Genomic DNA, 13,845 nt, shown 5'->3' with positions numbered 1-13,845 from the left:
TTCTCCATTCTGCCTGCTATTCTTAATTTCCGCTGCCCCAGCTCAGGTGCTTCAGTATCGATGGCAGATGCCGGGGCTAGCAAGAAATCTTTTCCTTCCTTTTTACTATTATTTTTAATAAAACCACTACCACCACCACCATTTTCAATTACTACTACTCACTTTATATTCACTTCAAAGAATATTCGCACAAGCCTAATTGTAACAATCTCGCAAAGGGCTCAGCCACCTAGCAGTGTACCTAGGGGTTGGACATTTCGTTTTAAGCCGAAATAAAACGATAGGTGTGGGCTGATTTTAGTTTTCAAAATTCAGTTTCAACCTAATTCTGAATTCTTTGCATCCAAGGCACAGATAGCTGCTGTTAAATGCAAGTGCACTCAGTGAAAGTTGAAATTAAGTAAGCAGGAAGCCGGGGGCATGAAACGACGATGGTGTTGTTGAATAAGCAGCGCAGCTGTGTGACTTGAGGTACTGCTCTGCTGTTTACACGCCTGTGACGACCGGGAAGCAACACCCTCTCACCGCCTGCAGGCTAAGCACTGTTTGTTCACTATCATCACCTGCTTAGAGCAGCTAGTCAGTTCGGCATGTTAATCAACTGCATGCAGGACAATGGCACGGAACCGTGCACGGGCGTCACGAAAAGGTACGTTCTGGCTACCACCAAAAATTAGGTGGCAGTTCAATAACTGCCATCAACAAAGAGACCACGTGATGCCCCGCCCTTGCGCTCAGCCCAGCGCGACAACCCAGTGTTAATAAGTCAACCTAGATCTTAGAAATTAATTTCAGCTTTCGTTTTTGTCTGGGCGCTATCATGTATAACTTGACTTACTCTTTTAATGAAGGCAGCAAACTCTTCTACAAGCACAGCCAGTGGTAATAACGTTTGCACGCTAATTAGTGGTGAATAAATTGTTCGTGATGACAAGAACACAGACTTCAATTGGCTTTTGACCACATAGTATTGCCGCGTAACCATACCAGAAAAAGTCAGTATTTGATACCTGGAAATAATATTCGCCGAAGAAAACCGAAACCTCGGTTCTGAAATAAAAACCGTTTATATTTCGCCAAATTTTCAAAAGAAAAACCGAGAAGTCCAAGCCCTAAGTATACAATATTTACATGTATAAAATATGACCAGTAATATAACGCAAGGGCGAAGTTTGACGCTGTGAAAATGATCGGCAGATGTACAGTACTCACGGATTGAAATAGGACATTCGGAGCGCTAACCTTGCAGTGCCACGCGGCATGTGGTAAACCACAGGCCGGCTCATTGGCTAGTGGAAGGAACAATTCTGCTTTGTAGATGTTCTCCCTCTTGCGCCATACCACAATGCACCACCTTGGTTTCATGAGCGTCTACGGGCGGCACTCCATGAAGCGACGGCCACGCGCTCCGAATGTCCTATTTCAATCCGTGAGTACTGTTCATTTCTTTTCTAGTTATTATTCTCCCTCATCAGGATGGTCGCAGCTGCCTGCCATTTATTGTCAAAAATGCACCCCATTGATTTTCTATGGCAGTCTTAACTACTCGGTGCAAGTGAAGAACAAACTTTCAATCAGGTCAAACAGAACAAACGTCTAGACATGCCGTGAGTCACCGAAGTAGAGTGATATCAGGCAGGCAAAACAAGCAGCTGCGGCCGTGTGCCGGTCCATGCGATGACGTTACGCGTTAAAATAAAAAAATGACCCCAAATCGTAATGCGAATATTAGCAACAATATGCGCCATTGACAGTTCTCACCAATATTCGCGTTAAAGAGCGGGAACCAGGTGGTCATTTTTTTTATAATTCATATCTAATTACATGCGAATGAAAGCGCCTGTCATGAATAAAAAAGCAAAGGGCCACAGGCCCCAGTGTCGCAGTGTGCGTTTAAAATTGTATTTAACGCTTCGCGGAAGGCCCCTCGACTTAAAGGCAGCCATAACGGTCTAGCATCCACGTGTCTAGTGTCAAGAAAGAGAATGAAGGTTCTTCTCAGCGCCATCGTTGCACTGACTGTACCGCTGTTGTAAATTTCCTGCTAGAATCTCACCGACTGCCATGCTATGGCTTACAACATTTTATTTCTTCTCAATTATTACATTTTGGCTTAATAATTCTGTTCCATGCAGATCCTCTCTTCTTTATTATTATTATTATTATTATTATTATTATTATTATTATTACTACTAATTTTGAAGTCAAAACTTTCATCCCTTTTCTGTTCATGAGGAAGAATCCTACGGTGTGGCTTTCCCGCGTGCTTTTCATTTCAATTACCTGAATACAGGTGAATAGTCACGCGATTCTTGCCGATCCCTCAGTGTATGTGCCATCTTTTGATAGGCTAACAGTAACAACAACAACGACTGTACTGCAAAGCGCCTTTATAGGTGAGTCGAATACAAAGACACTTCCTACAAAACGGTGGAATCGTGTTAACCCCTGGAAATGTCATATACACCGTAGGATTCCTCTTATGCTGGACGAAACGTGGACTATCCTGTGGCGTTTGCGAGATTCCGTTTGATTGACACAGATAGCCTATGCAGCAGAACGACAAATGTGATTGCCATGAGTGTAGGAAAGAACCTCTGTTCGAGCCCCGGTCTTCACTTACTGCTCAAATATGCGAACAATGATGAATTTCTCTGTTGAATAACGCCGAAGTGGTAAAATAATATTTCACGCGCCAAGAAAACTTAAACCGCTGAAACCGTTTGATGGATAATTTTTTTAGTAAATTCTGATGAAAGGATAGAGAAATGTTGGAAAACTCAATACTTGAGTCCTCCGTGTGGCTCAGTGGTTATGGCACTCGGCTGCTGCCCCGAAAGACGCGGATTAGATACCGGCCGCGGCGGTCGAATTTCGATGGAGGCGCAATTCTAGAGGCCCGTGTACTGCGCGATGTCAGTGCACGTTAAAGATTTCCATGGGGTTGAAATTTCCTGAGCCCTTCACTACGGCGTTCCTCAAAGCCTGAGTGGCTTTGGGATGTTACACCCCATAAACCAAAACCAAGTTTAGCCAATTTCATAATCCAGCTGCTGCTGTCGATTAGGACATAGATTGAAATTTTGCTTAAAATTCAACAAGGTTCAGCCAGATTTCTGTACAAGGCTGCTGATTTATATAAGGCACTCCCATCCGAAGTCTCGAGGTCCGCCTCCCTCTCCCCCCCATTTTTATTTTTTTACGTTGCTCACCCTCCACATCTGTCTTCTTTCTTTTCCGTAGCGATGGCTCGGTGGGTATGGCTTTCTTCTGCAGAACCTACAAGCACGGGTTCAAATCCCAGCCGCGGAGGCCGCGTTTAGATGGAGGCGAAGAGCAAACGGCACCTGTGTGCTGGCGATGTTAGTGCGTTATTCCGCACACCTCCACTACGGCACCTGTTTCTCTCTCCCTTCTTTCACTCACTCCTACCTCCCTTCCATCTCGGCACGGTTGAGGTGTCTAACGAGAAGTTGGCAGTTACTGCGTCATAAACATCCATATATATAGAGTTCCAGAAGAATAATCTATCCGTCTTTCTAGGTTCTACATTTCCCTTTAGTGTCCTTTTAACACGGAGTGATGCGAGAAAAAAGTACCCCGAAGCTTTAACTCGCCGGCCATTTTTAGGATCGCAGACAAGAGCGACGAAAACGCGGTCTAAGCAACTGCCTGCAGGCGTGCCAGACGAGACGCGCGCGTGTCTGAAACAAGATCTTGATATCACTTCATCGCAAGCCATCACCCCCGCGACGTCTAAGGATGAAGAAAACGCGTATCGTCAAGGGAAAAGCGGCGCGCACTGTCCGCGCATGAAAGATGCGGCAGCGAAATGCGCTGTCACGGCTTCGGGTCCGCACGTGTGGTAGCGCTCGAAGACCATCGGAACGAAGCACAGTTTGGTTATCTGGAAGGTATAATTACAAGGCCCTCGGGGCTGCGTAGGAAAAGCTTGGTCACTTATCGCCGCTGTAACCCCAGTGACAGAGATTCCCTTAGAGAAGATTCTACCAGCGTCGCTAGAGGGCGCTCGTGACACCGTCGGAGGCGGACGCTTTTTTTCGGAGCTCCAGCGACTACGTCTGAAGCTAAGTGCCTTTTGGTTTTTGCGCTTGTACATGCTTTCGGGCAGTAGTTTTAAACCGAGTTAAGGGTAGAAAGGCTAGCGGAAGTGTGTGTGCCGAAGGTTTTTGCGTAGAAATTTTGGAAGGCTTTTTACCTTGCGTATTGCTGAAAGTTTTTGGTGTAGGATTTTTGGCGGGCGTTTACGTTGCGTAGTGCCGAAGGTTTTTGTGTAGGAATTTTGGCGGGCTTTTACGTTGCGCAGTGCCGAAGGTTTTTGTGCAGGATTTTTAGCGGGCTCTTACGTTGACTAGTGCCGAAGGTTTCTTCTGTAGGAATTTTGGCGGGCTTTTACGTTGCGTAGTGCCGAAGTTTTGTGCAGGAGTTTTAGCGGGCTCTTACGTTGACTAGTGCCGAAGGTTTCTTCTCTAGGAATTTTGGCGGGCTTTTACGTTGCGTAGTGCCGAAGTTTTGTGTAATATTCTTGGCGGGTTTTTACGCATAGGAATTTTGGCGGGCTTTCACAAGGCGTAGTCGGCCGGACGATGGGTCGGCAAGCTAGGAAAGTTAAGGAGGACAAGGACGGGGAGTTAGTACAGTGCCAGGAGTGCGACCGTTGGTGTTACTTAGATGAGACAGGGTTCGGGAGCTTAGCCGAGGCGGGTGAGGCTAGCTTCGTGTGTAAGATGTGCAAGCGGTTTGGGGACGCCGTTCATGCGTTAAAAGGGGAATGGGAAGCTGGGTTTAATGCACTTAATGCGGACCGGCAGGTCGAACGAGAGGATCGGATTAAGCTGGAAGCTCAGGTCGCCGATTTGATTAAAAAGGAGGAGAATAATGCCGCCCTGTTGAAGCGAATGGTGGGCGAGATTAAAGAAGAGCGGGAAAAGCGGACCCAGCTAGAAAAACAGGTTGAAGCGCTCAGGTCGCGGCCGGCTGGGCACCCCAGTTCGGAGAAGTGTCAGGTGGAGGACGAGGCTCGTCGATCGTACAGTGCTGTAGTGCAGCGAGCATTGAGTGAGAAAAATGCGAACGAAATGAAAAAGGTTAAAGCGGGCATGGAAACTCGCGACAATAGCGTACAGCGGCAGGAGAGTCAGCTAGAGCGATCCGGAGGCCAACAGATGGAATTAGGAAGCGAACGTTTGGGGCACAGGAGAGTTCTGGTGGTCGGGGACTCGAATGTAGCGAGGGTTGAGGGAGGCGTTCTGATGGCAGTGAAGGCAGACAGGCGGGTGCAGGTGGAGGCTCAGTCGGGAAAGTGCATGGTGGATGCAATGGCCAGAGCCCGGGAGGTGGTGGTGGGTAGCATGGATGGCGAACACCTTGTGGTCATCCATGCTGGTCTCAATGATGTACTGCAGGGGAGGAGCCAGAACCTTGAGACGCAGTTGGAGGTGGGGATGCGTAGGCTTAGAGAGGCCTCTGAGAGTGTGCATGTGACCATATGCACAATCCCAGAGGTCCAGAGGCAGGCTCGCGAAACGGAAAGGAGGGTCGTGGAGACTAATCGGGTAATTAGGTTATTGAGTCGACGACTAAGATACGAGGTGATGGAGGTCAACAGGGAAGTGTACGAGGTTAGGCCCCACCCTTTTGCACAGGATGGCATCCACTACGGTGGTGCCACTGGCAAGAAGGTGGGTAGTAGGATAGGTCGCCAGGCAACAGCTTTTTTGGGGGGACCCAGAGCTCTGAAGGAACCAGTGTAGAGAAGGAAGAATTAAGATCAAACGGACAATGGAACCATAGGGGAAGAAAGAGACGCAGGCGCCAGGGCCAAGTTAATTCAGATAGAGGTTTCATTAACATGCAAGGTGGCAGGAATAGACTGAAATGGGAGGAAATAGAAGAACAGTTAAGACAGGAGGAATTAATGGTATATGGTTAAGCGGAAACACATCTTAGAGACATGGAGCAACCACCCTGTAACCCAGACTACGCATGGGAATATTGCAATAGAACAGAGGGCAGCAGAAAGGGAGGTGGAATTGGGGCATTCGTTCATAAAAGTATGAATTTTCAAAGGGTTAGACTGGGATGCAGGGAACATTTATGGCTAAAAGGAACAGTGGCAGGCAAGCAAACACTCCTTGGCTTTGTATACCTGTGGACAGGGGTTAATGCCAAAGAGGAAAACAGGAAAATGTTAGAATGTATTGCAAGCGACATTGATGAGCTAGGAGGACAGGGCGAGATAATTATATTAGGCGACATGAATGCACACATAGAAGACCTGGATGGGTACACGGATTCGACAGGAAGCATGCTGCAGGACATGTGTGACAGGCATGATTTAGTTGTATGCAACAGCACCGAGAAGTGTGAAGGGCTCATAACATGGGAGGCGGGGAGTCTGCACTCGACGATAGATTATGCACTAATGTCACAGAGGATGTATAACAGATTAGGGGTAATGAGCATAGATGAAGATGGTTCCAGAAGTCTAGGTAGTGACCACAAGCGTATCAAGTTGAGCTTCAGAAGAAAAAGCAATGTAGGACTGAATCAAGATAAACAATCAGGGGGAAATTTTTACTCAGAAAAGCAATTGGAAGTAGCAGCCAAACAAATCGAGAAAGTAATTTTTGAGGATAGTGAAACAGAATGGACTTATACCAAATTAACTCGATTACTGGAGCTAGAGCTAGCTAAGGTGGGAGTAAAGCTAAAAGGGAAAAGATGCAAACCCAAGAGTTGGTGGGATGAGGAGGTCAAGAGGGCCATAGAAAAGCGCAAGGAAGCATCCAGGGAACACAGATATTCCAAGAAGAGGGGGGAACCAAAACCCGAAGTAGACAGAAAATGGGATACCTTCATAAAGTGTAGAAGGGACGCATCCTATTTGATTAATGAGAAAATTAGAAGAAAGGGTGCCCAATGGATGTCAAAAGTAAATAAAAAGGATAGAAAAGCAGCCCAAAAATTCTGGAAACATCTAAATGCAATGAGTAATAAAACTAGGCTAGAACAAAGGTTTATTGTTACAGATGAGGGTATTCGACTAGAAGGGGATGAAGCAATAAAACACATAGGAACAAGGATGACGGAAAAATTTTCAGCAAAGCACGTGGTACATAATTTATCGAAGGAGGATAGACTGGTTACAGCAATAGCTTCACTTGAGCAAGGAGAGTGGGAAAGGGCAGAGAAGAAGGTTCCTAGTGGCACATCAACAGGACCAGATGGTATCCCGATTATGTTGATAAAGAAGTTAGGACCAAAATCCAAGCAAACATTATTACAGGTAGTGAACAAAATGATAGTGGATGAGAAAGTCCCCGATGAATGGCGATTAAGTAGAATGAACATGATATATAAGGGAAAGGGGGACAAAGCAGACGTAAGTAACTATCGCCCCATAACAGTGACGTCTGTGGTTTACAGGGTGGTGATGCAAATTATAAAGGATAGACTGCAGGCTTGGGTGGAGAACGAGGGGGTGCTAGGGGAACTACAGAATGGGTTCCGGAAACAAAGGAGGTTGGAGGACAATCTATTTTCATTGACACAGTGTATAGAAATTGCGGAAAAGGAACATAGGCCCTTATTGCTAGCATTTCTGGATATTAGGGGAGCCTATGACAACGTTACACAGGAGCATTTGTGGGACATATTGGGCACATTGGATGTGGAAAATGGAGTAATTAATCTTTTAAAAGATATATATAGAGGTAACAGAGTGCTCATAAAATGGGAAAAAAATGTATCAGGGCCTGTAGAGATACAGCGGGGGCTTAGACAAGGATGTCCTCTGTCCCCTTTGTTGTTCATGTTGTACCTGCAAGGTTTGGAGGCCAAGCTAGAGGGGAGCAAACTAGGTTTCAACCTATCTTTTTTCAAGCAAGGGGAATTGATTAAACAGACATTACCGGGACTAATATATGCGGACGATATAGTGATAATGGCTGACAACAAGGAAGACCTGCAGAAGTTGTTAGACATATGCAGTACAGAGGGAGATAGATTAGGCTTCAAGTATAGTAAGGAAAAATCTGCAGTCATGACATTTAATGAAGAGGGCGGCGAGTATAGAATACAGGAGTTAGTGCTAAAGGTAGTGAATGAGTACAAGTATCTTGGGGTGTGGATAAATAACAGTGTTGAGTATCTGACAGAGCATGAAAAATATGTAATGAATAAAGCTAGTAGGAATGCAGCTGTCATGAAAAATAGGGCACTGTGGAATTACAATAGGTATGAGGTGGTAAGAGGGATCTGGAAAGGGGTGATGGTCCCTAGCCTGACCTTCGGGAATGCGTTCCTGTGTATGAGGCCAGATGTTCAAGCAAGGCTGGAAATTAGGCAACGGGGAGTAGGGAGGTTAGCTTTGGGAGCACATGGCAATACACCAAATCAGGGGGTACAGGGTGATATGGGATGGGCGTCTTTCGAGAGCAGAGAGGCTAGCAGTAAGATAGCATTTGAGGAACGATTGAGAAGGATGGAGGAAAAGCGGTGGGCTAGGAAAGTTTTCAGATACCTGTATATAAAGAATGTTGACACGAAATGGAGAAAGCGAACTAGAAAATTGACAAGCAAATATCTGGACAGCAGTAAGGGGGCAAATCAGCAATTATCGGTTAAGAAAAAGGTTAAAGGAACAGAGAGAGCTTTGTGGAAAACAGGGATGCTGACGAAATCGGCACTAGAAACATACCGGACCTTTAAACAGGAAATTGTCAAAGAAAATATCTATGATAATTGTAGGGGAAGTTCTTTGTTGTTTGAGGCCAGGACTGGAGTTTTGCGGACTAAGAAGTATAGAGTCAGGTACCAGGAGATAGACACTTTGTGCATTGCGTGCGGAGAGGAGGAGGAAACGGCTGAACACTTGATACTTTTCTGTAAAGGGCTTCACCCTACAGTGGAAGGCAGCGGGGCTGACTTACCCAAGGCATTGGGGTTTAGGGATAGTGATGGGAAAGTGGATTTTAAGAGGTTAGAAGTAACCAAGCGAAGGTTATCTGATTGGTGGATAAAAGCAAGACAGGAGTAAAATTTCACAAGACATGGCTAGGTGGCTTGAGCCACCGCCCGATGTAAAGGGTTCAGCCGCATCCATCCATCCATCCATCCATCCTTCGCGGTTAGAAACGCGTCAGCTCTCGTCGGAGGCTGTCGTTTTGTCTTCTACGCTGTTTTTTTTCGTTGGTGGTGGTGGTGGTGCTTGAGTCTTCGCCATTCCCGGAGGCGCCTGGAAGTCGTGCCCATGACCGACCGACAAGCGCCGAAAGAATTATCTCCGAGCCAGGCCTTCGGCATCCAAGGTAGGAGCGGGGCTGTAGCCTCGCGGCGAGGGCGACCTGTGTCCATGAAACCGGCTCTTGGCTACGCGCCAACGTTCAAAATTGTCTCCCATAAGCATTGGAAAAGAGCGTGTCACTAACACGCATCGCGTACAGGTTTCATGGACCGTCGCCGTCGGGTTTTCTTCGGTGACGGAAGCGCGGCGGGCTGTAGAATTTGCGGCGTGCAGTAGATTTAGGCTTAGCTGACACTAGGCAGGGATGCGGTAGAGCCCGCTGCCGTTAGCGTCATGGAAGAGTCACCCGTTCCGAACGCCGTTGCGTCTCGGCCACTATGTCGTGTCAAGGAATGCCCGGGCGCGCAAGTGCTCTTGAGCGACATGTGGTTTGTGGCTGCATACGGCGCTCGGAAATTTTCGCCACCCTCGTCCAGCAACTCCGAAGAACGGACGCTGCCTGCGGTCTGCGGCACGTCGTGTTTCCGCTGCAGCCAAGGTCAGTGGAAAGCATTCATTGTCGTATTTCACAGATCCGTCTTACACATCATCCGTCTCTGCGCTTCAAATTCTGTGAGGACATGCCTACCCGGTGAGTACCCCACTTTCCCGTTGACGTTTCTTTGCCAGTCATCTTTTCTTCTCTTTTCAGATGCGCGCTCTCCGCTTCTCGCACGCGTGCATACTCGCAGGAGGCCCCTCGGTGTGGGGTTTCGAGCTGGCACCTGGCCCGTTGTGACAGCTGCTTACGGTGCAAGTTTGTCCACGTTCCCTGCCTCTTGGTGCTCTGCGCGAGGCTATTCCTCACAAGCCCTGCAGCTGCCCGGTTCGTATACATTGTACGCTTCTAGAGTGTGTGCACTATACTTACGCGCGGGTTCCCCTTTCATCTCGACAGGTACGCGCTGACTCGGGCTTTCCAGTGCTTCACGCAGTCAGCACGGAAGACTCTGCAAGCTGTGTTCCAGGCTGACATGAGTGGGCCTGGCGTCTCAGCCACGAGTGGGGCATGATATTCCCCAGCCTGCGGACTGTTGTGTTTGCCGGACGTCTTCCGAGTAAGGACCAGAATTCCAGACACCGAGTCTTTTTGCTACAGCTCCGCTTTTGTCTTCGCAGATGCGGGAACTTCGGCTGTGCCGTACTCGACACATCACTCGAACGTGCTCGTGGTCACCGCACAAGGTACTCGGTTCAGTGGATGTCTTCCCAGCTAAGCTCCGACCCCGGCGTGAAGGCGTCGTGCCAGATGCCTACCAGTTCCACATGCTTTCAAGCCAAATTCCTTGTGCTGTCCCAAAGGCGCCGGCGACTTCCTCTATGCGCTGACCTCCTGGCATCAGCAAGATGACCTAAATTTTAAAAATAAAAGCATACACCTTTGCACTCTTGCCATGTGTTTCCTTACGCCACTTCTGTGCGCGCTGGCGTCAACTGGTTTGAGCACTTTTTTGGCTGACGCAACTGCCGCCTTTGTAGTTCAATTAATATTGCTTAACTGATGTCTGTAGGTGCCATGGAAAAAATGGGTATTTCTTGCAGGTTTTTATTTCTAACGATAAATTGCGCTAGTTACATTATCATGCAATACATCAAAACCTACTAAATAAAAACTTGCTGCTAGCAGTGCATTTAGGTATAAATATACAGTAATGTGAACTTTTATTTGTCCTAAAAGAACCTTCCGTGAAGAATGAAGTATATTTACGACGATGTGCTTATAACACGAGAAGAAAAAATATTCTGTAAACTAACAGGCCAACGTTCCTTGCTCCCTTTGCGCCTTTTCAGCGTCCGAACCAAAATCCCATCATCAGAGGCCCTACTATTCGATGCATCGAAAATATCTGCTGCCGTTGCAGTAGAATGGTGTGCAGCGTGGTTTTTGCGAGCGCGCACCGTCGCGGCGCTGGCAGCGTCCTACGCCGTAGCCTCCGCTTCAAGGGCATTTCAAAAGCTCGCGCCTCACGGTAAAAAATTGCAGTCTACGCCAAAAATGAAACTAGTCCCTGAAGTGCACACTAGATGGCGCAGCATCACCGTAGCGGCTTCGGTGCTTGATCGATCAGTTCCGCAATCATGAAGAGGACAGCGCTCTCGGCGCGGGCATGTTGGGTCCCACTCTCCCGTAGAACGCAAAGTGGCGGCGCACCGTTTCGAAGAGAAAACTGCGGCTGCCGCATGAAAGTCAGAAAATCTGGTATCGCACCAAGTTAGAGTGGTACCACAGACTGTTTAAACAGTGAATCTGAGTTACTTGATCGAAGGTATGCCATCTTTCGCACCCAATCTGCCGAGAAAGTCGGCGCTTTCATGTTGGTGCGTTCGTGTTTGTTGGTTCTCTTGTATCTCTTTCCTTTTTGGCGCAGTGTTCTTTCATAACATCAACCTTACAACGTGCGTAGCATACTCCAGTGCGATCTCTGGACACGGATACTCTACATTTTCAATTACTTTTTCAACAATCAAGATAATTTATTTCGAGTTGCAGTTGCATATTCGCCAGACAGCTATTGAAGGCTTCTGGTTCGCCATGAAATCAATGTCAGAAGGTGCATTTTACGGTTGATAATTTCAATAATCATCTCGATGCAAAGTTAAGCTGTGCATTATACCTCCGTCGCTAAAAGTAATTGTTCTGGAAAGCAAGCGTTTCGCACGCGTTGGTCCAGCCGTCTCGTTTGACCTGCGATTGCCAATTTTTTGGGCGCGCGCTATAACCACGCCGTCAGAAGTCGCATTTTTTTGTCTACCAGACCAGAAGCACTTGCGCTGATGACGCAGTTAAAGGAAGCTGAAAAGCTAGCTTTGAAACTTGGCGGGCCACATCAAAATTTTCCGAGCGGCTTCTTCACAACCTGCATGATCACAGTTACATTTCCCAATAAGGCAGCTGTGTTGTTTAGGCGCTCGTGCGGTTAAGCGAGTACGTGATGCTCTTGTCGCACGTTTTGTTCAGTGTATTATTAGTTTTATATTTACGCCACGAAGGTATTATAACCTCTACCCTCTTTCTATTTCTTTGCGCCAGCTCACTACGAATATCCTTGCGCCAAAGCTATCTTTAGTGCGTCAGTATAAGCAAACATGCCGTGGCTGCGTTACGCGAACGAAAGGCGGCTTTTTTCCCAAGTAGGGGTTTATTATTCCTCCTTTTCGTATCGCTTTTAAAGAAACGACAACTGGAGAAAAAAAATCTTTTCATTGCCGTCACCAGCCACACTAGTAGACGGCCCTGAAGTTTTAGACAACTCGGAAAGGCTGGGAGTTTTTCTTTTCACGCCTATCGAATTACCTGCACCTCTGCGTCGACGGTGCATGCTCTACTTCAGTTCTTGCACCGACACGTATAAATTTTCAGCCTCCCGTTATGCGCGATTTCTTCACCTAATTTTGGCTGTGTGCTTTCCGAAGCCGACCGACGGATTAGGCGATGTTTTTGCCCACGTATACCTCTTGTGGCGTGCAGGTGTCACTAGACTGCCCGCTGGCGCAAAGGAGGGTCAACATCCCCTGCCGTGGAGTCCGATGCGGGCACGTCTTGTGCTTTGACGTGTACTCCTACCTCGGCTGCAACGAGGCCACTCTGGAGCCGTCCTGGTGCTGCCCTGTGTGCCGTGAGAAGGTCTTCGTCCAGGACATCCGCGTGGACGTATTCACGCTGTACATTCTGGATAGGGCCGGCGCCCGGTTCAACGCCGTGGAAATTAGAGCCGACGGAAGCTGCGAGCTGTTTACTTCGGGCGACGACCGTAAAGTTAGCGGCGGAGAGGACAGCTCGGCGAAAGCAGAGGCCGCCCCGTGACATAACCTCGACGTGCCAAACACTAGCAGCTTATCCGAGTACTTTGCGGCTCCACCTTCATTCTTTAGACCAGAGCTTGTTCAAGCACTATAGACACTCAATTTTATTGCGTGTTTCTTTGAAATAATCCATGTATTCAAATGACATTAGAATACCTGGATCACCTCATGGCTTTCACCTACACCCGCTAAATATCATATGATTGAATTTCTTATTTCAGGCTGGTTCGGTTTCATCAACCGACCGATGGCTGTGACGTGAAGTCGATGTTTAGGTCACGTGAAGCACCAAAATATGGCAATATAACAGCTGATACACCGTTTGTTGTAATTCCAGCTATTGAAGCAGGCGTGTTTAAGTGCTCTAGTGAGTTAAAATTTGGTATCAGCGTTTATTTTGCCTTTCTTCGTGCATCACATGACCTAAAGATAAACTACAGGTCACAGCCATCGTTTGGTTGATGAAACGTAAACTGCGTCGAAGAAATTCAAATCAAAATTATTTAGCGGTCGTAGGCGAATACCACGGGGTACTCTGTACATACCAACGTTTGGCGCCGTTTGAAAGAAGAAAGCACGCCAGCAAAAATTAGGTGTCGATAGGCTTTTAACTTCAGGGACCATCTCTTCCCCTGGCGAAAGGACGTAGTGGCCTCGTTTAGCTAGCTGAATTAAGATGCGAATAAACCGTTTGCAAACCGCAGTTGGTCACCATATTGCTGTAGCTGAGGAAA

The 13,845-nt window shown here is 47.4% G+C and overlaps 1 long non-coding RNA gene across 1 annotated transcript; it reads left to right on the top strand.

The window, feature by feature from the left end:
• The first annotated feature begins 9,161 nt into the window (after positions 1-9,161).
• Positions 9,162-10,618, top strand: LOC144106313 (uncharacterized). Its single transcript, XR_013308970.1, has 3 exons — positions 9,162-10,133; positions 10,206-10,365; positions 10,427-10,618. It is a non-coding gene; the product is annotated as an uncharacterized LOC144106313 (long non-coding RNA).
• The last annotated feature ends 3,227 nt before the right edge of the window (positions 10,619-13,845 follow it).

This window comes from Amblyomma americanum, chromosome 10, assembly GCF_052857255.1.
Source record: "Amblyomma americanum isolate KBUSLIRL-KWMA chromosome 10, ASM5285725v1, whole genome shotgun sequence".
NCBI classification, from domain to species: Eukaryota; Metazoa; Arthropoda; class Arachnida; order Ixodida; family Ixodidae; genus Amblyomma; species Amblyomma americanum.
Note: the sequence above shows the minus strand (reverse complement) of the source record. Positions and strands in the feature narration are given on the sequence as shown.